The sequence below is a fragment of the Loxodonta africana genome, chromosome 2, assembly GCF_030014295.1.
Source record: "Loxodonta africana isolate mLoxAfr1 chromosome 2, mLoxAfr1.hap2, whole genome shotgun sequence".
In the NCBI taxonomy this organism is placed as follows: domain Eukaryota; kingdom Metazoa; phylum Chordata; class Mammalia; order Proboscidea; family Elephantidae; genus Loxodonta; species Loxodonta africana.
Window position 1 is genome coordinate 179,834,900 of NC_087343.1, and position 25,120 is coordinate 179,860,019.

Sequence of the window (25,120 nt, forward strand, 5' to 3'; positions counted from 1 at the left end):
TAAAGATTATAGCCTAAGAAACCCTATGGAGCAGTTCTACTCTGTCATATAGGATAGCAATAAGTCAGAATTGACTTGACAGCACACAACAACAACAACAAAAATAACTATGTGCCCTCCACGTGGAAGAAGTCTATGGTCGTGGTGTAAAATCCTCTTCTCACCTCCCACTTGGCAGGAGAAGTTCCTTTTACCTTGTTCAGATTGCTCTGAATGGAACAATTTAAAATGGTGGTGACAACGTGAAAGCTTCTAATAATCAGATAATAATCCTTTTGATTTTTGGCATATAATCAGAAGAGGTCAAAAATGTGAGTGAAGCTGCTTTAATAAAACTCTTTCCATTGTCACTGGCTTATTTCTTATACAGTCATGTACCATTTAACATTCATTTGGGCAATGTCCAATCACATATACATTTGGTCCCCTAAGTTCAGAAACCCAATCAGAGAATGAGACGTAGACACATTAAAACATCTTTAACGTAATAATAAAGTAATAATAACAATAATGCAAAGCAACCCCTGTTTGTTATTATGAACCATTGTTAAGTACCTTGCATTTTTAATATAATAGGCTTTACTGGGGTTGGTTTGTAATTACACGTTATACATCTCAGATGTTGGTAACATGGGGAATGCCTGCAGATAATACTAGGTTCACACAATGTCCAAATCACATAATGCCCTATTTCGCAAAATGTGTCATGGATGTAAAACAATGCACGACTGTAATGTAATTTACTTCTACGAGAGGAAAAAGAAATTATTCACTTCACTTGGCTCTTTCATTGTATCTGTTCTTACCCTCCCTAAGTGCTACTTATCTGCCAAATTCTATTTATCTAAAAGCTTTTGGGCTATTTAAATGAGCTTACACTTAAAGTGACTTGCAGGTTCAGAGGACGAGCTCTCAGATTTTGGCAAGATCTCTGCCATTTGTTCAATTAACTCACTGATGATCTGAAAGTAATGCTGGTATTAAGGAGAGAAACTTACATTACATTCACCCATGCGACAAACAGCTGAGCTGTCTTCCCAGTCTCTGAGAACCCAGGAAGCCAAAGCCATGATGAACTACAGGCCTTGAAAGGTGGGGAGTAGGGAGAAGCTAAAAAATTTCACAAAACGGTCGGGTTGGCTGACATCATAGGTATCTCAGACATAAGGCAATAAACCGAGAAAAGGCTGAAATCGTAAAGGATTTCGTTGAATTTGGATTCGCTGTCAACACCCACAGAAACAGCAATCGAGTAATCAAAAGACACATGGCATTGGGCAAATCTGCTGCAAAAGATCTCTTTAAAGTGTTGAAAAGCAAAGATGTCACCTTGAAGACTAAGGAGCACCTGACCCAAGCCATGGTGTTTTCGATTGCCTTATATACATTAGAAAGCTTGACAATGGGTAACAAAGACCAAAGAAGAATTGACACCTTTGAATTGCGGTGCTGGTGAAGAATACTGAATATACCATGGACTGCCAAAAGAATGAACAAATTTGTCTTGGAAGAAGTACAACCAGAACGCTCCTTAGAAGCAAGGATGACGAGACTACGTCTCACATACTTTGGACATGTTATCAGGAGGGATCAGTCCCTGGAGAAGGACATCATGCTTGAAAAAGTAGAGGGTCATCGAAAAAGAGGAAGGCCCTCAAGGAGATGTATTGACACAGTGGTTGAACAATGGGCTCAAGCATAACAATGATTGTGAGAATGGCACAGTATGGGCAGTGCTTACTTCTGTTGTACGTAGGGTCTCTATAAGTCAGAACCACCTCGAAGGTACCTAACAACAACAACAAAAGTAATACAGTTCTCCAAGACTTCTGGAAGAGCAGGGCTAATTACTGACGGTGAGCGCCTCCTTAAATTTTGCACCTTGAGTGCCACACTTGCTGCACACAACCTATTTGAAGTGTTCTGTTAATTTCAATCACATTTAATATTAGAATTCACAGCACATAGAGAGTATTTTCCTAACTTTAGTCCACCTAAATCAGAACTACCTGCAAAAACCTGGTAAAATAGTGATTTATATATACTATCCTTGGTGGCATAGTGGTTAAGAGCTATAGCTGCTAACCAAAAGTTCGGCAGTTTGAATCCACCAGCTGCTCCTTGGAAACACTTTGGGGAAATTCTACTCTGTCCTATACAGTTGCTATGCGTCAGAATTGACTCAGTGTCAATGGGTTTGATTTGGTTTATCCTTAATCTACCGAGATAGTGAGACCTGAGAATCTGCATTCATAACATGCATTTTGGGTTATTCTGAAGCACTCTTAAGTAATCTCCAAGTTTTTGCTGCCTAACTGGAGGATTGACTGACTGAATAAACAGGAGATAAAGGAGTCTTAGGCAGTGGTTCGGGAGTTATCCTGTACTCTGAGCATTTCCTTGAATCTAAGAAAGAAGGCAGAAAGAAGAATGTTTGTGGTTGAATTTACCCATTCTCTTAACTTATCATGTTGCTTTTCCTAATAAAACACATCTGAAGAAGTTCAAATAATTTTATGTAGAAATATTAAATTTTGCCTTATATGTCATTTTATAGAAGGTAATAGCAAATGCTGCTGTTTTTCAGAGTTGGGTAAATTAAAAACAAGTGGCAGTTAAGTCCCCAATACTTTACCAGCCTGCTCAAGCAGAATGCAAAATAACTTAGTAAAATATATACTCTTAAAAAATGAGGGCATCTTAAAGAAAGCCATATGTGTCCTTTAAAATAAGGACATAAAACAAGGTACACATTTCATACTTCAAATAAGTTATCTTAAAGAATAAGTTTCATTCTCTGCTACAGAAAGCATGAGATATTGATATTCCCCTACAAGACAAGCCGTTATCTTTTGCAATCAACCTAAACAGAACAAACACTTTTACTTAGCAAGTTGAAATAATGACAGGGACTAGTATTAGCCTTTTGATTGTGGAAACATCTAAGATTGTGTTCTACAGGCTGGCGTATCGCTGCTGGGAAGGATTTTTTTTTTCAGTCTTAAATTTATTTTTGTTTTTTTTTAATATAATGTACAACTCTCTTGAGTAACTCATAGCCTTACTCAATAAATATTCTCTGTTATCCCATTTATTACAGCAATGATTGTGATATAAAGATGTATTTTGGCTCTAATAAAGTCATATTGCAGGCTCAATAGCAGAGCAGAATGGCCCCCCAAGGTACAGTTTTTGAGAAAATATTGCTGCAGAAGGTTCAGCTAGAGAAAAAAGAGATTGTTTTTGCATGTTAGTTGAACATATTGGTTATAATACTTTGGGGAATTGCTGAATGGCGTTTTGGAATTTGAAGCTTCTATGAATGTGGCAAAAGCTTTTTCTGTGACTTCTAGGAACAAAAGCTTACTTTTAGATGCAGTAATCAAGGAAACAGATTGGATGGAAGGGTGAACCCTTAGACTTTCTTACCCAATCACTAGCACCAGATCCCAGTCTTACCAGTATGGGCCCTTTCCTCACAGGTAGAAGGAGAAGACAAATGAGGTTATTAAACATCTCAAATAGTGTGAAATAGAGGGTGTCTAAGCACAAAAAAAACCTCAATCAATGGGAATAGAAGCTTAAAATACACAAGAAATAAGCAAATATTACAAGAGGAGTTAATACAATAGGTCTGATCCTTTTAGGGTATTTCAGCCTCTTTACTAAAGTTGAAATATAAAACAATGATTTTCAAAGTAGAGCCTTGAACCACCTACACAAAATCACTTAGGGAAATTGTTTAAAATTATGTTGTCAGAAATCTATTCCTCTTTGTCTCTCAAATCTGTTTTCCCTGCATCTTTTTCAAGCTGACTTTCTCCTGAAGCACCCACAGGCAGGTTCCAGTTTTCATGCTCCTCACAACTAGAAGAATGTGAGCTCTTCTTTCCCCATCTTTACTGAGGCTCTATCAGTCTGGCTTGTGCCACATTGCTGATTCCTAGACCACACATGTGAAGGGGATGGAATATGCTGGTTGGACCAGCCTGAGTCATTTGCCTAACTGTTGTGCTAGAGAATGATGTCAGTCCCATCCAAACTGTTGGAACTGAGAGTATGGGAGAGGTTTCCTCCCACCCCACAACAAAGCAAAACAAAAACTCCTTTTGCTCTCAAGTCAGTTTTGACTTATGACAACCTTGCTGATGTTGTTAGGTGCCATCAAGTCCACCGTGACTCACGGCAACACTATGTACAACAAAACGAAACAGTGCCCAGTTGTGCACCATTCTCACAATCGTTGCTATGTTTGAGCCCATTGTTGCAGCCACTGTGTCAATTCATCTCACCCAGGGTCTTCCTCTTTTTTGCTCTCTACTTTACCAAGCATGATGTCTTTCTCCAGGGACTGGTCCCTCCTGATAACATGTCCAAAGTACACGAGACAAAGTCTCGCCATCCTTGCTTCCAAGGAACACTCTGACTGTGTACTTCTTCTAAGACAGACTTGTTCATTCTTCTGGGCAACCCACGGTGTATTCGATATTCTTTGCCAACACAGTAGTTTAAAGGCATCAATTCTTATGTCTTATTCATTGGCCAGCTTTCTTATGTGTATAAGGCAATTGAAAATACCATGGCTTGGGCCAGGTGAACCTTATTCCTCAAAGTAACATGTTTGCTTTTCAATGCTTTAAAGAGGTCTTTTGCAGCTCATTTGCCCAATGCAATGTGTAGTTTGATTTCTTGACTGCTGCTTCCATGTGCATTGATGCAAGTAAAATGAAATCCTTGACATTTCAATATTTTCGCTGAATATCATGATGTTGCTTATAGGTCCAGTTCATGGCAACCTAGGAGATGAAAAATGGATACCAACCAGACAAAAACAAGAAATGGCTTTTACAAAATATTCTATATATGTTCATTTACTTATACGAATGAAAGTAGAAGCTCACAGGAAGTACTCTCAAAATTCTTAATTGTTCTTACAATTTCATCATTGCTCTGCATTTCTTTATCTCATTTATTTCTACACCACACCAACTCTTTTTTTTTTTTTTTTGCCCTATATAGTCTGACCTTTCCACATCTTCCCAAGGGCTTAGGATGATTGAGTCAAAATCTGAATGCATATATACAATGAAGAATGAAGAGTGTCATTTACATTTGAAATTGCACTCGGCTGCTAAGACACAGACCCGATAAAGCAGTTGCTTAAGCAAGTTAGAGGTGTATTTTCTCTCATTATGGGAGTCCAGTAGAGGTAGGGAGACCAAGGCTCATATGGAAGATCTATGGTATTATTATTGTTACTCTACACTTCTTCCATCTTTCTGTTTCACCCTCTTTAACATGTGGCTTCCCTTCTCAAGGTTGTCTCAATCACAATATGGGAGCTGCTGCTTTAGTCATCATATCCTCTAGGCAGGAAGAAGGGAAGAAGGGGAAGGGAGCATCCCTCTTTAAAAAGTCTTCCTAGTATCACTACCAAATGACTTCTGCTTACATTTCATTAGTCATTATTATCTACAAGAGGCTGAAAATTGTAGACACAGGTAGTCCCCAACTTACAACGTATTCAAGTTACAAAGAAACATATTTATGACTGCCTTTTTTATGATTTGTAAATTTTTTTAATGTATGTATATAGCGTAGCTATGAGTTAGAATCAACTCAACAGCAATAGGTTTTTTTAACTGAATGTTTTCAAATATATCTAAGTTTATATGTAATGCTTCCAACCCCCAAAGACAAATAACGATTAGATTTATAAAGATACTGATAATAAAAGGTAATAATAATAAAAACTAAAAAAAAAAAAAAAAATGAGGTATTCAACTTATGTCAGAACTGACTTACAATGGAGTCCTCAGAATGGAACCCCAGTGAAAGTGGAGGACTGCCTGTATTTAGCAGCGCACACTGCTTCCCTTCCCCACCTCTACAATTCAGGGGTATGTTATTAAGGGAGAAAACCAGAATGGGTATTGGGTAGACAACTTATAATTTCTACTGCAAGAGGTGATCTAAGGAGTGGGATTACAAAAGACATTTCCTACGCTCTATATTTCTTCGATGTTTGAATTTTGCAACAAGCTTATGTTATTTTGATAAACATGAAAAAACAAACACAGAGAACCCATGAAATATATGAGGGTGAGTGATTTGGTTAAGTCATACAAGAGGGTAACCACAGAGTTAGAATCCAGGTTATATCACCTTCATACGTTAACTCTTCTTGGTTCTACAATGCCCGCTGAAAACCACATTTACCTCAATTGTTTCATTATTCATTATAGTGATTAAATAGTGTATAACAAACATATGATTTTCCTTATTTAGGGGTGACACATGAGAGTTTAAATCATGTGTAGGAAAAAAGCACAAGTTTTGAAATTACTACACAAATAAATATCCATTAACAGACTGTGCTACCCTGAGGAAGTCGCTTCACCTTTCTGTCCTCCAGAGACTCTCTTTAAAGAATAAAAGGGAATGTTATGGATTGATTTCTTTCCCTCAAAAAGATATGCTGAAATTCTAACACTCTGGTAGTTGTGAATATGACCTTGTTTGGAAATAGGGTTTTTGAAGATGTTATCAGTTAACATGAGGTCACACTAGAGTAGCATGAGTCCTAATCCAACATAAATTGTGTCCTTATAAAAGAGGAAAAGTGATGCAAACATATACAGAGGGAAGAAGGTTACACATAGATAGAGGCAGAGATTAAAGTGATCTACAAGCCAAGTCTTGCTGGCTGTCACCAGAAGCTAGGAGAGAGGTATGAAACAGATTCTCCCTCAAAGTCCTCATAAGGAATCCACATGTCAATACTCTGACTTCAGACTTCTTGACACCAGATCTGTGAGTCAATACATTTGTGTTCTTATAAGCCACCGAATTTCTAGTATTTTGGTATGGTAGACCCAGGAAACTTATATAAGGGTGTTTTGGATTAAAGACCAGACAACACTTCTTAAATTTAAATATATCACACTCCCCTGGAAAACCTGCTAAAAATGAGATTCCTGAGTCTCATCCTCAAAGGTTTCAATGCAGCAAGTCTGCAGTGGGCTAAAGAATTTGCATTTTACCAAGGATCCGCAGGTGATTTTGATACTTGTCAGGAGGTTACATGTTTAAAACACTTCTAAGGTATCTTCCAATTCTTAAAAACTTAAGGGGACACAGAGAAGGTTATTTGATCTTTTCATATAAATTATATTGCTGTGTAAAATCTGCACATGAAGCAAAACTTTTCATTCTCTAGGTAAATTGTAGATGAAAATATCTTCTCTTAAAAAGTCCAATAAGCCAATTTTTCTTCCAACAGTGGCATTTCTCTCTTCCCCTCCCCATCTTTTTCTCACTCCTTCACTCTCTCATTCTCTTGCTCCAGTTGGATTTGCATAAATTAAATGCCTAAATGATGAGACTCACCTGTTATATTACCCATGGATTCTCAAGATTCTACAAAGTTAAAACTCAAACCCTAGGACAATTCATTTTCCCTTTAAGGAACTTTCCAGGAAAAAGCTTAATAAGCCACCCACAAATTAAAATGAAGATCAATTTGGTTGTAATCTCATCCAGCTTTGATTAGATAATAAACATTAGGAAATAATTTAATGAATAAAAGTACCAATATTTTAGAAGATAATGGTACCAAAAAAATAAAGCCACTGAACAGCAAATGCATAACACACATTCTCAATTTCTGGAGGGGAAAGGTTTCTTAGCCCAAGTCCCCTACAGAGAGGCAATGTTGTCTTATTATTGGAAACTATGAAACTTAGGTCTCTGCTACTAGATGAGAAATGTGAGGAAGCCATTTATTACACAATAATATGTCTACCTCAGTTCCCTAACCTGCTATTAATTTTACCCCACTGAATCTTAGGATGCTTTCTTTGCCTGAGTCCATCAATTTACTTGTGCGTTTAGTGTTCGACAGAGACAAAGGAACTTCTTATTAATTTGAGTGAAGAGTGGAGCAAAATAAAATATGGTGAAGCAGCCATTTCCTGGGCAGAAGAATCCATTTAATAAAGAACAAACCATAGCCTCATTTATTTCATTCTAAGAATCCCTCTACTCCAGACTGCTGTATTCACTAATGCTTTGCAGATCCACCACGGTTCTTCTACTTTTGCATTCTTTTTAGCCTATTTTAATTGGAACGTTACCAACATTCCCCATACTTAATTTTTAATGGGATGTCTACAGAAATATTGACATTTTAAAAATAAGAAAGCATCAGGAGAACATTCGCTTCTGAATAGTTCTGCTATGCAATTCACTCCCATAATAAAAGTGCTGTGGAAATATATGCTTCATCTGTTTGTTTGTAGTATGTTGTTTATTGCCATCCCAGCATCAATTCCTTCAGTTTTGAGTCACAGGAGCCTAATCTTGTTTTGTATACAGATTCAATGGGACAGTAAATCAAGGTCTCCCTCAACCCCTGGCCAAGGTACAGCAAGAGGTCAGATACTCTCTTCCTGGAATTTGAATCTTGAACAGAAGGACCCGCAGATTAAAAGGGGTTCAAGTTCACTTATCCAACAGCTTGTTGTAGTTAGGCATTGTCAAGTTGGTAATGATTCATAGCAAACCTATGTACAACAGAACAAAACACTGCCCAGTCCTGCACCATTCTCACAAACATCGATATGTTTGAGATACTGTCGTTGTCACTGTGTTAATCTATCTTGCTGTCTGTCTTGCTCTTTTTCACTGACCCTGTACTTTACCAAGCATAACGTCCTTCTCCAGGGACTGATCTCTTCTGATAACATGTTCAAAGCATATGAGACAAAGTCTCACCATCCTCACTGCTAAGGAGAATTCTGGCTGTATTTCTTCCAAGAAAGATTTGTTCATCCTTCTGGCAGTCCGTGGTATTTTCAATATTCTTCACCAACACCATAATTCAAAGGCATCAATTCTTCTCTTGTCTTCCTTATTCACTGACCATCTTTCACATGCATATGAGGCGATTGAAAATACCACGTCTTGGGTCAGGCGCACCTTAGTCCTCAAAGTGATACCTTTGCTTTTTAAGATTTTGGAGAGGTCTTTTAAAGCACATTTGCCCAGTGTAAACAATATACATACTGTTTTGTGACATTGGTTGCCAATTCCAGTACTTGTCAACAATCTCCCCTTATTGACCCTGGGCTCCCCATTACTAGCTTTCCTGTCCCCTCCTGCCTTCTTGTCCATGCTCCTGGGCTGGTGTGCCCATTTAGTCTTGTTTTGTTTTATGGGCCCATCTAATCTTAGGCTGAAGGGTGAACCTCAGGAGTGACTTCAGTACTGAGTTAAAAGGATGACTGAGAACCATACTTTCAGGGTTTCTCCAGCCTCTATCAGACCAGTAAGTCTAGTCTTTTTTTGGGAGTTAGAATTTTGTTCTACATTTACCTCCAGCTCTGCCCAAGTCCCTCTATTGTGATCCCTGTCAGAGCAGTCGGTGGTGGTAGCTAGACATCATCTAGTTGTGCTGGACTTAGTCTGGTGGAGGCTATGGTAGTTGTGGTCCATTAGTCCTTTGGATTAATCTTTCCTTTGAATCTTTGGTTTTCTTCATTCTCCCTTGTTCCAGATGGGGCGGGACCAGTGAAGTATCTTAGATGACCACTCACAAGCTTTTAAGACCCCAGATGCTACTCACCAAAGTAGCATGTTAAACTTTTTGTTTATAAACTATGTTATGCCAATAGAGCTAGATAGCTCCCAAGATCATGGTTCCCAGCCCTCAGCCCAGTAATTTGGCCCCTCAGGGAGTTTGGATGCATCCATGAAGACTCCATGACCTTGCCTTGGTCAAGTTGTGCTGACTACCCCAATATTGTGGACTATCTTACCCTTCACCAAAGTTACCACTTATCTATTTAGCATTTTTCCCTCCCACCCCTTCTCTCCCTAGCAACCATCAAAGATTGTTTCCTTCAGAGGGCAAATATTTTCATGAGTTTTGATAGTGGTCTCATACGGTATTTGTCCTCTTATGATTGACTCACTTCACTCAGCATAATTCCCTCCAGATTCATCCATGCTATGTTTTGCAGATTCACCATTGTTCTTTATTGTTGCATAGTATTGCATTGTGTGCATGTGCCATAATTTGTTTATCCATTTATCTGTTGACGGGCACTTAGGTTGTTTCCATCATTTTGCTATTGTGAAAAATGCTTCAATGAACATATATCTATTCATGTGACAGCTCTTATTTCTCTGGGATATATACCTATGAGTGGCATTGCTGGATCATATGATATTTCTATTTCCAGCTTTTTAAGGGAGTGCTATATCATTTTCCAAAATGGTTGTACCATTTTACATTCCCATGAGCAGTGCATAAGAGTTCTAAGCTCCCTGTAGCCTCTCCAACATTTGTTATTTCCTGTTTTCTTTGATTTGTGCCAGTAACGTTGGGGTAAAATGGTATCAAATTGTGGTTTTGATTTGCCTTTCTCTAATGGTTAATGATCATGAGCATTTCTTCATGTGTCTCTTAGCCACCTGAATGTCCTCTTTGGTAAAGTGTCTGTTCATAATGTTTGACTATTTTTTAATTAGATTATTTGTCTTTTTGTTATAGAGGTGAGAGGTTTTCCTATAGATTTTAGAGATTAGACCATTGTCAGATTTGTCATAGCCAAAAAATTTTTTCCCAGGCTGTAGGTTCTCTTTTTACTCTTTTGGTGAAGTCTTTTGATGAGCATAAGTGTTTAATTTTTAGAAGATTCCAGTTACTAGCTTATCTTCAAATGTTTGTGTATTATTAGTTATGTTTTGTATTCTATTTATGTCAATATTAGGTCCTATAGCATTGACCTTATTTTTTCTCCTATGATCTTTACAGTTTTTAGTTTTATATTAAGGTCTTTGATCCACTTTGAATTAGTTTTTGTGTATGGTGTGAGGTGTGAGTCCTGTGTGATTTTTTTTACAGATGGACACCCAGTTTTGCCAGCACTATTTGTTAACAAGACTGTCTCTTCCGCAGTTGATGGGCTTTGGGGCTTTGTCAAAGATCAGGTGACCATAGGTGGATGGATTTACATCTGGGTTTTCAATTCTGTTCCATTGGTCAATGTGTCTGTTGTTTTGTACTAGTACCAGGCTGTTTTTACTACCATAACTGTATAACAGGTTCAGAGGTCAGGTAGTGAGTCTTCCTACTTTTTTCTTTTTCTTCAATAGTACTTTATTTATCCAGGCCCTCTTATCTTTCCATATAATCTTCATGGTATTTGGATCGAGATTGCATTGTATTTATTCATAGATTGCTTTGAGTAGAATTGACATTTTCCCAATGGTGGGTCTACCTAGTCAGAGTATGGGATGTTTTTCCATTTACATAGGTCTTCTTTGGTTTCATAGTTTTTTTTTTATTTTTTTTGTATAGGTCTTTTACATCCCTAGTTAGATTTATTCCTAAGTATTTTATTTTGTTGTTGTTGTTAGGTGCCACAGAGTTGATTCCCACTCATGGCAACCCTATGCACAACAGAATGAAACACTTCCTGGTCCTGCACCATCCTTACAATTGTTGCTATGCTTGAGACAATTGTTGCAGCCACTGTGTCAATCCATCTCATGGAGGGTCTTCCTCTTTTTCACTAACCCTCCATTCAACCAAGCATGATGCCCTTCTCCAGGGACTGATCCCTCCTGATGACATGTCTAAAGTATGTGAGATATAGTCTCACCATCCTTGCTTCTAAGGAGCATTCTGGTTGTACTTCTTCCAAGAGAGATTTGTTTATTCTTTTGGCAGTCCATGGTGTATTTAATATTCTTCACGAACACAATTCAAAGGTGTCAATCCTTCTTTGATCTTCCTTATTCATTGTACAGCTTTTGCATGCATATGAGGCAATTGAAAACAACCATGGCTTGGGTCAGGTGCACCTTAGTCCTCAAGGTGGCATCTTTGCTTTTCAACACTTTAATGAGGTCTTTTTCAGCCAATAAGACCAGTGCAATGCATCTTTTATTTCTTAACTATTGGTTCCATGGGTGCTGATTGTGGATCCCAGTAAAATGAAATTCTTGACAGCCTCAATCTTCTCTCCATTTATCCCATTGTTCGTTATTGGTCCTGTTGTGAGGATTTTTGTTTTTTTTATGTTGGGATGTAATCCATCCTGAAGGCTGTGGCCTTTGATTTTCATCAGTAAGTGCTTCAAGTCCTCTTCACTTTCAGCAAGGAAGGTTGTGTTATCAGCATAATGCAGGTTGTTAACTAGTGTTCCTCCAATTCTGCTGTCCCACTCTTCTTCATATAATCCAGCTTCTCGGATTGTTTGCTGAACATACAGATTGAATAAGTATAGTGAAAGGCTACAGCCCTGATGCACATCTTTTCTAACTTTAAACCATGCAGTATCCCCTTGTTCTGTTTGAACAACTGCCTCTTGATGCATGTAAAGTTTCCTCTTGAGCACAACTAAGTGTTCCAGAATTCCCGTTCTCCGCAATGTTATCCATAATTTGTTATGGTCCACACAGTTACATGTCTTTGCACAGTCAAAAAAACAAAGGTAAACATCTTTCTGGTATTTTCTGGTTTCAGCCAGGATCCATCTGACATCAGCAATGATATCCCTGGTTCCACTTCCTCTTCTAAATCTGGCTTGAATTTCTAGCTGCTCTCTGTCCTTTTTTTTTTTTTTTTTCTCTGTCTATATACTGCTGCAGCTGCATTTGAATGATTTTCAGCAAAATTTTGCTTGCATGTGATATTACTGATATTGTTTGATAATATCTGCGTTCGGGTGGACCACCTTTCTTGGGAATAGGCATAAATATGGATCTCTTCCAGTAGCTTGGCCAGGTAGCTGTCTTCCAAATATCTTAGCATACACGAGCGATCACTTCCAGCGCTGCATCCGTTTGTTGAAACATCTCAACTGGTATTTCGTCAATTCCTGGAGCCTTGTTTTTTGTCAGTGCCTTCAGTACAGCTTGGACTTCTTCCTTTAGTACGATCAGTTCCTGATCATATGTTACCTACTGAAATGGTTGAACATCGACCAATTCTTTTTGGTATAGTGACTCTGTATATTCCTTCCGTCTTCTTTTGATGCTTCCTGCCTCATTTAATATTTTCTCCATAGAATACTTCAGTATTGTAACTCAAGATTTGAATGTTTTCTTCAGTTCTTTCAGATTGAGAAATGCTTAGCGTGTTCTTCCCTTTTGGTTTTCTACCTTCAGATCTTTGCACTTGTCATCATAATACTTTACCTTGTCTCACTGAGCCACCCTTTGAGATCTTCCGTTCAGCTCTTTTACTTCATCATTTTTTTCCCTTTGCTTTAGCTACTGGACATCAAGAACAAGTTTCAGAGTCTCTTTTGACATCCATTTAGGTCTTTCTTTCTCTCCTGTCTTTTTAATGACCTCTTGCTTCCTTCATGTATGATGTTCTTGATGTCATTCCACAACTCATCTTCTCTCTGGTCTTTAGTGTTCAACACATCAAATCTATTCCTGAGATGTTCTTTAAATTCAGGTGGGATACACTGAAGGTCATACTTTGGCCCTTATGGACTTGTTCTAATTTTCTTCAGTTTCAACTTGAACTTCTATAGGAGCAATTTATGGTCTGATCCGAAGTCGGCCTCTGGCCTTGTTCTGACTGATGACATTGAGCTTTTCCATAGTCTCTTTCCACAGGTATAGCCGATTTGATTCTAGTGTATTCCATCTGATGAAGTCCATGTATATAGTTGCCATTTATGTTGGTGAGAAAAGGTATTTGCAATGAAAAAGTCGTTGCTCTTGCAAAATTCAGTCATGTGATCTCTGGCAGTTTCTGTCACCAAAGCCATATTTTCCAACTACTGATCCTTCTTTGTTCCCAACTTTCACATCCCAATCAACTGTAATCATCAATACATCCTGTTTGCATGGGTAATCAATTTCAGACTACAGAAGTTGGTAAAAATCTTCAATTTCTTCATCTTTGGCCTTAGCAGTTGGTTTGTAAATTTGAATAATGGCCATATTAACTGGTCTTCCTTGTAGATGTATGGCTATTATCCTATCATTGACAGCATTGTACTTCAGGACAGATCTTGAAATGTTCTTTTTGATGATGAATGCAATGCCATTCCTCTTCAGGTTGTCATTCCTGGCATAGTAGTCCACATGATTGTCCAATTCAAAATGGCCAATACCAGCCTATTTCAACTCACTAATGCCTAGGATATTGATCTGTATGTGTTCCATTTCATTTTTGATGATTTCCAATTTTCCTAGATTCATACTTTGTACATTCCCGTTATTAATGGATGTTTGCAGCTGTTTCTTCTCAGTTTGAGTCATGCCAAATCAGCAAATGAAGGTCCCGAAAGCTTGACTCCACCCACATCATTAAGGTTGACTCCACTTTGAGGAGGCAACTCTTCCCCAGACGTATTTTGAGTACCTTCTAACCTGAGGGGCTCATCTTCTAGCTCTTTATTAGACAATGTTCTGCTGCTATTCATAAGGTTTTCACTGGCTAATTCTTTTCAGAAGTAGATCACCGGGTCTTTCTTCCTAATCTGTCTTAGTCTGGAAGCTCAGCTGAAATCTGTCCACCATGGGTGATCCTTCTGGTATTTGAACACAGCTGGCATAGCTTTTAGCATCACAGAAACATACAAGCCCCCATAGTATGACAAACTGACAGAAATGTGGGGGGTTATTTTTTTAAAGGCTTTTATAAATGGTATTATTTTCCTGACTTCCTTTTTGTCATTCTCTTTATTGGTGTATAGGAATCCAACTGATTTTTGTATGTTTATCTCATATCCTGCTCCTCTGCTGAATCTTTCTACTAGTTCCAGTAGTTTTCTTATGGAGTCCTTTGGGTTCTCTATGTATAGTATCATATCATCCACAAATACGGATAATTTTACATCTTCCTTACCAATTTGGAGGCACTTTATTTCTTTTTCTTGCCTTATTCCTCCAGCTAGGTTTTACAGCACAATGTTAAATAGGAGTGCTGATAAAGGGCATCCTCCAAAGTCTCTTTATATCTCTGAGTAGTGGAAGATAATCCTTTCTGATGCCTGAAAGCAAAATATAGGGTGTCTCTGCAGAGAAAATGCTACATATCTCTAAAATCTTCACTTATAACTCCTATCTTAGCATACAGATATCTTGAATGAGTTAATCCAGGAAGTTGTCTTTTATATGTAATAAAATTTAAAGCTTAGAATCTTTCTACCATTGTTTCTGAACTACAATTTCTTCTTTTTAAATAATGGATTTTAGTGTTGAAAAGAATTACATATTCTGACCTAAGAATCGCAATGAGAAATAAGAGGGAGAAAAGATATTTAGTATAAGTAATATTGTTCTAAAATAGCTTCAAATTTTACCATTCCTTATATTACATTTGACACTTTGCAGAGAGAGAGAAAAATAAGCCTTTTCCTAACTGGCCCTCATCTTTGCTCTTCTACCTCTGTCAACTTAAAATTATAATTACTGAGAAGATAAAAGCACTCCCTTTGAGTAAATGGAGCTAGAAGTTCTTCATTCTTACTTGATAGATCAAAATTTTTTGGGAATTTCAAATAATTATTAAAGAATAAGAAGCAGTCAGCCATAAAAAGCAGGGGGAAAATATACAGGAAAAAGTAGAATGTTATGCATGTAATTTCTATTGTTTTCCCTTACTCCATACTTCCTCCCCAAACTTTTAATTTTATACACTTGCAATAATTTTTTCCCTAGATCATCTCTATAGAAAAAAATTAAAAGCTCCAAATGGTCTTTACAGGTTGCCATTTTCAGTGTTCTAAAGGGTTTTTAAAGCTTCTGATAAGACAAAAATGTTTCTTTGGTAAATAAAGAAGTTTGTAATCGTATTTGATGATAGCAATTTACATTTTTTTTTAATTGTTATAAGTCTTTTTTTTTTTTTTTTTTATTAAGCTTCAAGTGAACATTTACCATTCCAATCAGTCTGTCACATGTAGGTTTACATACATCTTACTCCCTTCTCCCACTTGCTCTCCCCCTATTGAGTCAGCCCTTTCAGTCTCTCGTTTCGTGCCAATTTTGCCATCTTCCCTCTCTCTCTATCTTCCCATCCCCCCTCCAGTCAAGAGTTGCCAACACACTCTCCCGTGTCCACCTGATTTAATTAGCTCACTCTTCATCAGTATCTCTCTCCCCCCCACTGACCAGTCCTTTTCGTGCCTGATGATTTGTCTTTGGAGATGGTTCCTGTCCTGTGCCATCAGAAGTTCTGGGGAGCCTTGTCTCTGGGATTCCTCTCGTCGCAATCATACCATTAGGTGTGGTCTTTTAATGAGAATTTGGGGTCTGTATCCCATTGGTCTCCTGCTCCCTCAGGAGTTGTCTGTTGTGTTCCCTGACAGGGCAGACATCGATTGTGGCCGGGCACCAACTAGTTCTTCTGGTCTCAGGATAATGTAGGTCTCTGGTTCATGTGGCCCTTTCTGTCTCTTGGGTTCTTAGTTGTTGTGTGACCTTGGTGTTCTTCCTTTGCCTTTGCTCCCGGTGGGTTGAGACCAATTAATGTATTTTAGATGGCCACTTGTTGGCATTTAGGACCCCAGGCGCCACAATTCAAAGTGGGATGCAGTGTTTTCATAATAGAATTGTTTTGCCCATTGACTTAGAAGTCCCCTCAAACCAAGTTCCCCAGACCCCAGCCCCTGCTTCGCTGACCTTTGAAGCATTCATTTTATCTCGGAAACCTCTTTACTTTTAATCCAGTCCAATTAGGCTGACCTTCCTTGTTTTGAGTGTTGTCTTTCCCTTCACCCAAAGCAGTTCCCATCTACAGATTGATCAATAAAAAGCCCTCTCCCTCCCTCCCTCCCTCCCCCCTTTGTAACCACATAAGTATGTGTTCTTCTCCGTTTTTTCTATTTCTCAAGATCTTATAATAGTGGTCTTATATTTTTTATACAATATTTGTCCTTTTGCAGCTGACTCATTTCGCTCAGCATAATGCCTTCCAGATTCCTCCATGTTATGAAATGTTTCAGAGATTCGTCACTGTTCTTTATCGATGTGTAGTATTCCATTGTGTGAATATACCACAATTTATTTACCCATTCATCCATTGATGGACATCTTCGTTGCTTCCAGCTTTTTGCTATTGTAAACAGAGCTGCAATAAACATGGGTGTGCATATATCTGTTTGTATGAAGGCTCTTGTATCTCTAGGGTATATTCCCAGGAGTGGGATTTCTGGGTTGTATGGTAGTTCTATTTCTAACTGTTTAAGATAACGCCAGATGGATTTCCAAAGTGGTTGTACCATTTTACTATCCCACCAGCAGTGTATGAGAGTTCCAATCTCTCCGCAGCCTCTCCAACATTTATTATTTTGTGTTTTTTGAATTAATGCCAGTCTAGATGGTGTCAGATGGAATCTCATCGTAGTTTTAATTTGCATTTCTCTAATGGCTAATGATCGAGAGCATTTTCTCATGTATCTGTTGGCTGCCTGAATATCTTCCTTAGTGAAATGTGTGTTCATATCCTTTGCCCACTTCTTGATTGGGTTGTTTGTCTTTTTGTGGTTGAGTTTTGACAGAGTCATGTAGATTTTAGAGATCAGGCGCTGCTCTGAGATGTCATAGCTGAATATTCTTTCCCAGTCTGTAGGTGGTCTTTTTACTCTTTTGGTGAAGTCTTTAGATGAGCATAGGTGTTTGATTTTTAGGAGCTCCCAGTTATCTGGTTTCTCTTCATCATTTTTGGTAATGTTTTGTATTCTGTTTATGCCCTGTATTAGGGCTCCTAGGGTAGATCCTATTTTTTCTTCCATGATTTTTATCGTTTTAGTCTTTATGTTTAGGTCTTTGATCCACTTGGAGTTAGTTTTTGTGCATGGTGTGAGGTATGGGTCCTGTTTCATTCTTTTGCAAATGGATATCCAGGTATGCCAGCACCATTTGTTAAAAAGACTATTATTTCCCCAATTGACTGACACTGGTCTTTTGTCAAATATCAGCTGCTCATACGTGGATGGATTTATATCTGGGTTCTCAATTCTGTTCCATTGGTCTATGTGCCTGTTGTTGTACCAGTACCAGGCTGTTTTGACTACTGTAGCTATACAATAGGTTCTGAAATCAGGTAGGGTGAGGCCTCCCACGTTCTTCTTCTTTTTCAGTAATGTTTTGCTTATCCGGGGGTTCTTTCCTTTCCATATGAAATTAGTGATTTGTTTCTCTATCCCCTTAAAGTATGACATTGGTATTTGGATTGGAAGTGCGTTATATGTATAAATGGCTTTTGGTAGAATAGACATTTTTACTATGTTAAGTCTTCCTATCCATGAGCAGGGTATGTTTTTCCACTTAAATGTGTCCTTTTGAATTTCTTGTAGCAGAGTTTTATAGTTTTCTTTGTATAGGTCTTTTACATCCTTGGTAAGATTTATTCCTAAGTATTTTATCTTCTTGTGGGCTACTGTGAATGGTATTGATTTGGTTATTTCCTCTTCGGTGTTCTTTTTGTTGATGTAGAGGAATCCAAGTGATTTTTGTATGTTTATTTTATATCCTGAGACTCTTCCAAACTCTTCTATTAGTTTCAGTAGTTTTCTGGAGGATTTCTTAGGGTTTTCCATGTATACGATCATGTCATCTGCAAATAGTGGTAGCTTTACTTCCTCCTTACCAATCTGGATATCCTTTATTTCTTTGTCTAGCCTAATTGCCCTGGCTAGGACTTCAAGTACGATGTTGAATAAGAGCGGTGATAAAGGGCATCCTTGTCTGGTTCCCGTTCTCAAGGGAAATGCTTTCAGGTTCTCTCCATTTAGAGTGATATTGGCCGTTGGCTTTGCATATATGCCCTTTATTATGTTGAGGAATTTTCCTTCAATTCCTATTTTGGTTAGAGTTTTTATCATAAATGGGTGTTGAACTTTGTCAAATGCCTTTTCTGCATCTATTGATAAGATCATGTGGTTTTTATCTTTTGTTTTATTTATGTGATGGATTACATTAATGGTTTTTCTGATATTAAACCAGCCTTGCATACCTGGTATAAATCCCACTTGATCAGGGTGTATTATTTTTTTGAGGTGTTGTTGGATTCTATTGGCTAGAATTTTGTTGAGGATTTTTGCATCTATGTTCATGAGGGATATAGGTCTAAAATTTTCTTTTTTGTAATGTCTTTACCTGGTTTTGGTATCAGGGAGATGGTAGCTTCATAGAATGAGTTGGGTAGTATTCCGTCTTTTTCTATACTTTGAAATACCTTCAATAGTAATGGTGTTAAGTCTTCTCTGAAGGTTTGGTAGAACTCTGCAGTGAAGCCATCTGGGCCAGGACTTTTTTTTGTTGGGAGTTTTTTGATTACCGTTTCAATCTCTTTTTTTGTTATGGGTCTATTTAGTTGTTCTACTTCTGAATGTGTTAGTTTAGGTAAGTAGTATTGTTCCAAGAATTTATCCATTTCTTCTAGGTTTTCAAATTTGTTAGAGTACAATTTTATGTAGTAATCTGATATGATTCTTTTGATTTCATTTGGTTCTGTTGTGATGTGGTCCTTCTCGTTTCTTATTGGGGTTATTTGTTTCCTTTCCTGTTTTTCTTTAGTCAGTCTAGCCAATGGTTTATCAATTTTGTTAATTTTTTCAAAGAACCAGCTTTTAGCTTTGTTAATTCTTTCGATTGTTTTTCTGTTCTCTAATTCATTTAGTTCAGCTCTAATTTTTATTATTTGTTTTCTTCTGGTGCCTGATGGATTCTTTTGTTGCTCACTTTCTATTTGTTCAAGTTGTAGGGACAGTTCTCTGATTTTGGCTCTTTCTTCTTTTTGTATGTGTGCATTTATCGATATAAATTGGCCTCTGAGCACTGCTTTTGCTGTGTCCCAGAGGTTTTGATAGGAAGTGTTTTCATTCTCGTTGCTTTCTAAGAATTTCCTTATTCCCTCCTTGATGCCTTCTATAACCCAGTCTTTTTTCAGGAGGGTATTGTTCATTTTCCAAGTATTTGATTTCTTTTCCCTAGTTTTTCTGTTATTGATTTCTAGCTTCATTGCCTTGTGGTCTGAGAAGATGCTTTGTAATATTTCGATGTTTTGGATTCTGCAAAGATTTGTTTTATGACCTAATATGTGGTCTATTCTAGAGAATGTTCCATGTGCGCTAGAAAAAAAAAGTATATTTTGCAGCAGTTGGGTGGAGAGTTCTGTATAAGTCAGTGAGGTCAAGTTGGTTGATTGTTGTAAGTAGGTCTTCCGTGTCTCTATTGAGCTTCTTACTGGATGTCCTGTCCTTCTCCGAAAGTGGTGTGTTGAAGTCTCCTACTATATATGTGGAGGTGTCTATCTCACTTTTCAATTCTGTTAAAATTTGATTTATGTATCTTGCAGCCCTGTCATTAGGTGCGTAAATATTTAATATGGTTATGTCTTCCTGATCGATTGTCCCTTTTATCATTATATAGTGTCCTTCTTTATCCTTTGTGGCAGATTTAAGTCTAAAGTCTATTTTGTCAGAAATTAATATTGCTACTCCTCTTCTTTTTTGCTTATTGTTTGCTTGATATATTTTTTTCCATCCTTTGAGTTTTAGTTTGTTTGTGTCCCTAAGTCTAAGGTGTGTCTCTTGTAGGCAGCATATAGATGGATCGTGTTTTTTCATCCAGTCCGTGACTCTCTGTCTCTTTATTGGTGCATTTAGTCCATTTACATTCAGCGTAATTATAGATAAGTAAGTTTTTAGTGCTGTCATTTTGATGCCTTTTCATGTGTGTTGTTGGCCATTTCATTTTTCCACATGCTTTTTTGTGCTGAGCCGTTTTTCTTAGTAGCTTGTGAGATCCTCATTTTCATAATGTTTAACTTTGTGTTTTTTGAGTCGTTACGTTTTTCTTGGCTTTTTTCTTGAGTTATGGGATTGATATTCCTTTTTGTGGTTACCTTTTTATTTACCCCTATTTTTCTAAGTAAAAACCTAACTTGTATCCTTCTATTTCGCCTTGTATCACTCTCCATCTGGCAGTTCAATGCCTCCTATATTTAGTCCCTCTTTTTGATTATTTTGATCATTTATCTATTGATTTCCATGATTTCCTGTTGTGTGTATTATTTTGTTTATTTATTTATTTTTTAGAATTAGTCTTAATTTGTTTGTTTTTGTGCTTTCCCTATTTGAGTTGCGTTGATATCAGGACGTTCTGTTTTGTGACCTTGTATTGTGCTGGTACCTGATATTATTGGTCATCCGGCCAAACAATCTCCTTTAGCATTTCTTGCAGTCTTGGTTTAGTTTTTGCAAATTCTCTAAACTTGTGTTTATCTGTAAATATCTTAATTTCTCCTTCATATTTCAGAGAGAGTTTTGCTGGATATATGATCCTTGGTTGGCAGTTTTTCTCGTTCAGTGCTCTGTATACGTCGTCCCATTCCCTTCTTGCCTGCATGGTTTCTGCTGAGTAGTCTGAACTTATTCTTATTGATTCTCCCTTGAAGGAAACCTTTCTTTTCTCCCTGGCTGCTTTTAAAATTTTCTGTTTGTCTTTGGTTTTGGCAAGTTTGATGATAATGTGTCTTGGTGTTTTTCTTTTTGTATCAATCTTAAATGGGGTTCGATGAGCATCTTGGATAGATATCCTTTCGTCTTTCATGATGTCAGGGAAGTTTTGTGTCAGGATTTCTTCAACTATTTTCTCTGTGTTTTCTGTCCCCCCTCCCTGTTCTGGGACTCCAATCACTCGCAAGTTATCCTTCTTGATAGAGTCCCACATGATTCTTAGGGTTTCTTCATTTTTTTTAATTCTTTTATCTGATTTTTTTTCAGCTATGTTGGTGTTGTTTCCCTGGTCCTCCAGAAGTCCCAGTCTACATTCTAACTGCTCGAGTCTGCTCCTCTGACTTTCTATTGCGTTGTCAAATTCTGTAATTTTATTGTTAATCTTTTGGATTTCTACATGCTGTCTCTCTATGGATTCTTGCAACTTGTTAATTTTTCCACTATGTTCTTGAATAATCTTTTTGAGTTCTTCAACAGTTTTATCAGTGTGTTCCTTGGCTTTTTCTGCATTTATCCTAATTTCATTTGTGATATCTTTAAGCATTCTGTAAATTAGTTTTTTATATTCTGTATCTGATAATTCCAGGATTGTATCTTCATTTGGGAAAGATTTTGATTCTTTTGTTTGGGGGGTTGGAGAAGCTGTCATGGTCTGTTTCTTTATGTGGTTTGATATGGACTGCTGTCTCCGAGCCATCACTGGGAAACTAGATTTTCCAAGTAGTCAGCTAAAAAAAATGCAGTCAGATCCCTATCTGAATTCTCCCTCTGGCTCCACATATTCGGATGTTAATGGGGCCGCCTGGGGAGCGTGGGGGAGGGATCTGAGAGCTAGGAGTGTAGCACCACAGAATATAGAGCCGAACACCACGTTCACGCTCCGCCCCCGTTCGCCAAAATCCGGGCTGGACGGGTCCCTGGTTAGGACACTGCTTTCCTTGCTCGGAAACCAGTCACTTCCTCCTGGGGACTTCCTCCGGTGCGCGGCACCGCTCGTGGGCACTGGGTGGGCGTTTCCCGCATGAACGGGTGGGCCCGCCCCCAGGGTCTATTCAGGTGATTATAATTGGGTCCCACGGTCACGCCCCGCCCGTGCGCGCACCCAAATCCCAGCGGGATGACTTCCGGGTTGAGACGCTGCTTTCCCTGTTCCGCAACCAGTCACTTCCTCCCAGGGACTTCTCCTTCCGGTGCGCCACACCTCTCGCACGAACTGGGTTGGCGTCACCTGCACGGCCAGGTGGACCCGCCCCCTGGGTCAATTCAGGGTAATAAAAATGGACCCCGAGCTCACGCCCCGCTAGTGTGTGCGCCCAAGTCCCAGCAGGACAGCACCCCATCTGGGACTCTACTTTCCCCGCTTCGGGACCAATCACTTCCTCCTGGGGACTTCTCCTTCTGGTGTGCCACATCTCTCGCGCAAACTGGGAGGGCGTCACTCGCACAACCAGGTGGTCCCGCCCCCTGGGTCAATTCAGGGTAATAAAAATGGACCCCGCGCTCACGCCCCGCCCGCGCGTGCGCCCAGATCCCAGCAGAATGGCTCCCCGTCTGGGATGCTGCTTTCCCTGCTTTGAGACCAGACACTTCCGGGGATTTCTCCCTCTGGTGTGCCGCGCCACATGCGCGGACTGGGTGTGCGTCCTTCCACACGAACGTGTGGGCCCCGCCCTGGGGTCACTTTAGGGAAATATAGTTGACCCCCCCCCCGCTCGCGCCCCGTCAGCTTCTCGCCTAACTCCCGGCGGGATGGCACCCCAGCTGGGACGCTGTTCTCCCCACTCCCAGATCAGTCACCGCCTCCCAGGTGCTTCTCCCTCCGGCTGCGCCAACCTGCTAGACTTCCTCCCGGGATGGGTTCGGGGGGGAAGGGGTGGGCCCCCTTTCTGTGCCTTCTGCCCCCCGGGCTCTGCCCCAGATCCGGCTCCGAAGGTCACCTGCCTGGTACGCTGGCTCCTGGTTCTGAAAACAGTCGCTGTCTGCCCGTATTTGTTCGTTTTCCATCTCTAAGTCTGTGCTTGTTGTTCAGAGTTCGTAGATTGTTATGTATGTGATCGATTCCCTTGTTTTTCCGAGTCTTTGTTGCAAGAGGGATCCGCGGTAGCGTCCACCTAGTCTGCCATCTTGGCCCCGGATCAGCAATTTACATTTTACTTACTTAGCTGCATATTTGATTACCCATATCCAAACATGAAATTGGTATTTCTTTCATCAAATTGTAAAACTCAAAAACAGTATATAGAAAGATGATCAAGTGGCAAAATCTTAGTAAATGAAAAAAAATTATTTTCCTTTCAAAGGATTTTGGGGATACTCAACGAAAGAAATAAACAGATCAGCTTGAATTGTGGGAAGAGTGCCTCCTATATGAATTTTGGAAGTGGACCACCACGGAACAGGAAAAAGTTTCTCATATTATTTATTTTTCAGTTATGAAATCTTTTATACATAGCAATATATCATGAGAAATATTTATCGTTTGTGAAACGTATGATATAAAAATGACAAAATAAGGACCCAGCACCCAGTACCCTGCAACCAGCACTCAGCACCCAGCAGCCAACACCCAGCTTAAGGAATAGATCCTTACAGATCTCTTTTGAAGATCTCTGCATGCTCCTCCGTCATTACAGTTCTTCCCTGCTCCCCAGAGGTTACTAGTATACTAAACTGCTGTCAATAATTTGACTTTTCTTAGACTTTTCCCACAAATGTATATATTCCTAGTCAAAATTTGATTTTGTATGTTTTGAAAGTTTAGAGAAATAAGCACTTTTGAAACTTACTTTTCTTCCTCAGTATTATGTTGAGATCTATCCATGCATTATTTTCATCACTAAGAAACCACTGTATGAACATACCAAGTTGAATTGTCCAATTATCTGATGATGGGCACTTAGGTTATTTCCTCTTTGGTTTGGTTCCTCTAATAATAATGTTGCTATGAATACTCATATTTTACCTCTTAGACATCCGTTAGAATTTTTCTAGGGTACTTATCTGGATATCTCCCATTTCTGCTAGGTAATGCAACTTGTTTTCCAAATCTATCATACCAATTTTATACTCCCACAGTAAAGTATAAAAGTTTCCTTTTCTCAACATCCTTAACAACACTTCATAAGCCTTTAAAAAATTGTCAGTGTAGTAAATGTAAAATGATATCTCATTGTGGTTTTAATTTGCATCCCCTGCTTACTATTAATACAGGGCATTATTTTAAATGTTTATTGGACACTCACTTCATTTTCTGTGAAATGCTTGTTTATATCTTGATCTTTTTTATTGGTTAGTCTTTTTATCAATTTGTAAGAATCTTCTATACAGTCAGGATATTAATCCTTTTTAAATCATAAATATTACAATTAGGGAGGCAGAGCCAACATGGTACTATAGATAGAAGCATCTTTCCATCTCTCTGCAGCAAAGAACCAAAAAACTAGGTAAAACAGATATAAATGTCAATCCTGGAGCCCTAAGTATCAAATGAAAGAATATAAAGAACTCAGTCAAGCACCAAAAGTAATAAAAAACTGACAGAGAACAAAGAACAAGGAGAGCTACAGAGTGGAGGTCACATGCCAGCTAACATGGTTGAATACACCACCGTGGGCTACAGC

General features: G+C 38.7%; 1 pseudogene; it reads right to left on the reverse strand.

Annotated features, from left to right (window-relative positions):
* LOC104846267 (zinc finger protein 280A-like) overlaps positions 1-22,912 on the reverse strand; it is a 30,857-nt pseudogene extending 7,945 nt beyond the window's left edge.
* Between the last annotated feature and the right edge of the window lie 2,208 nt (positions 22,913-25,120).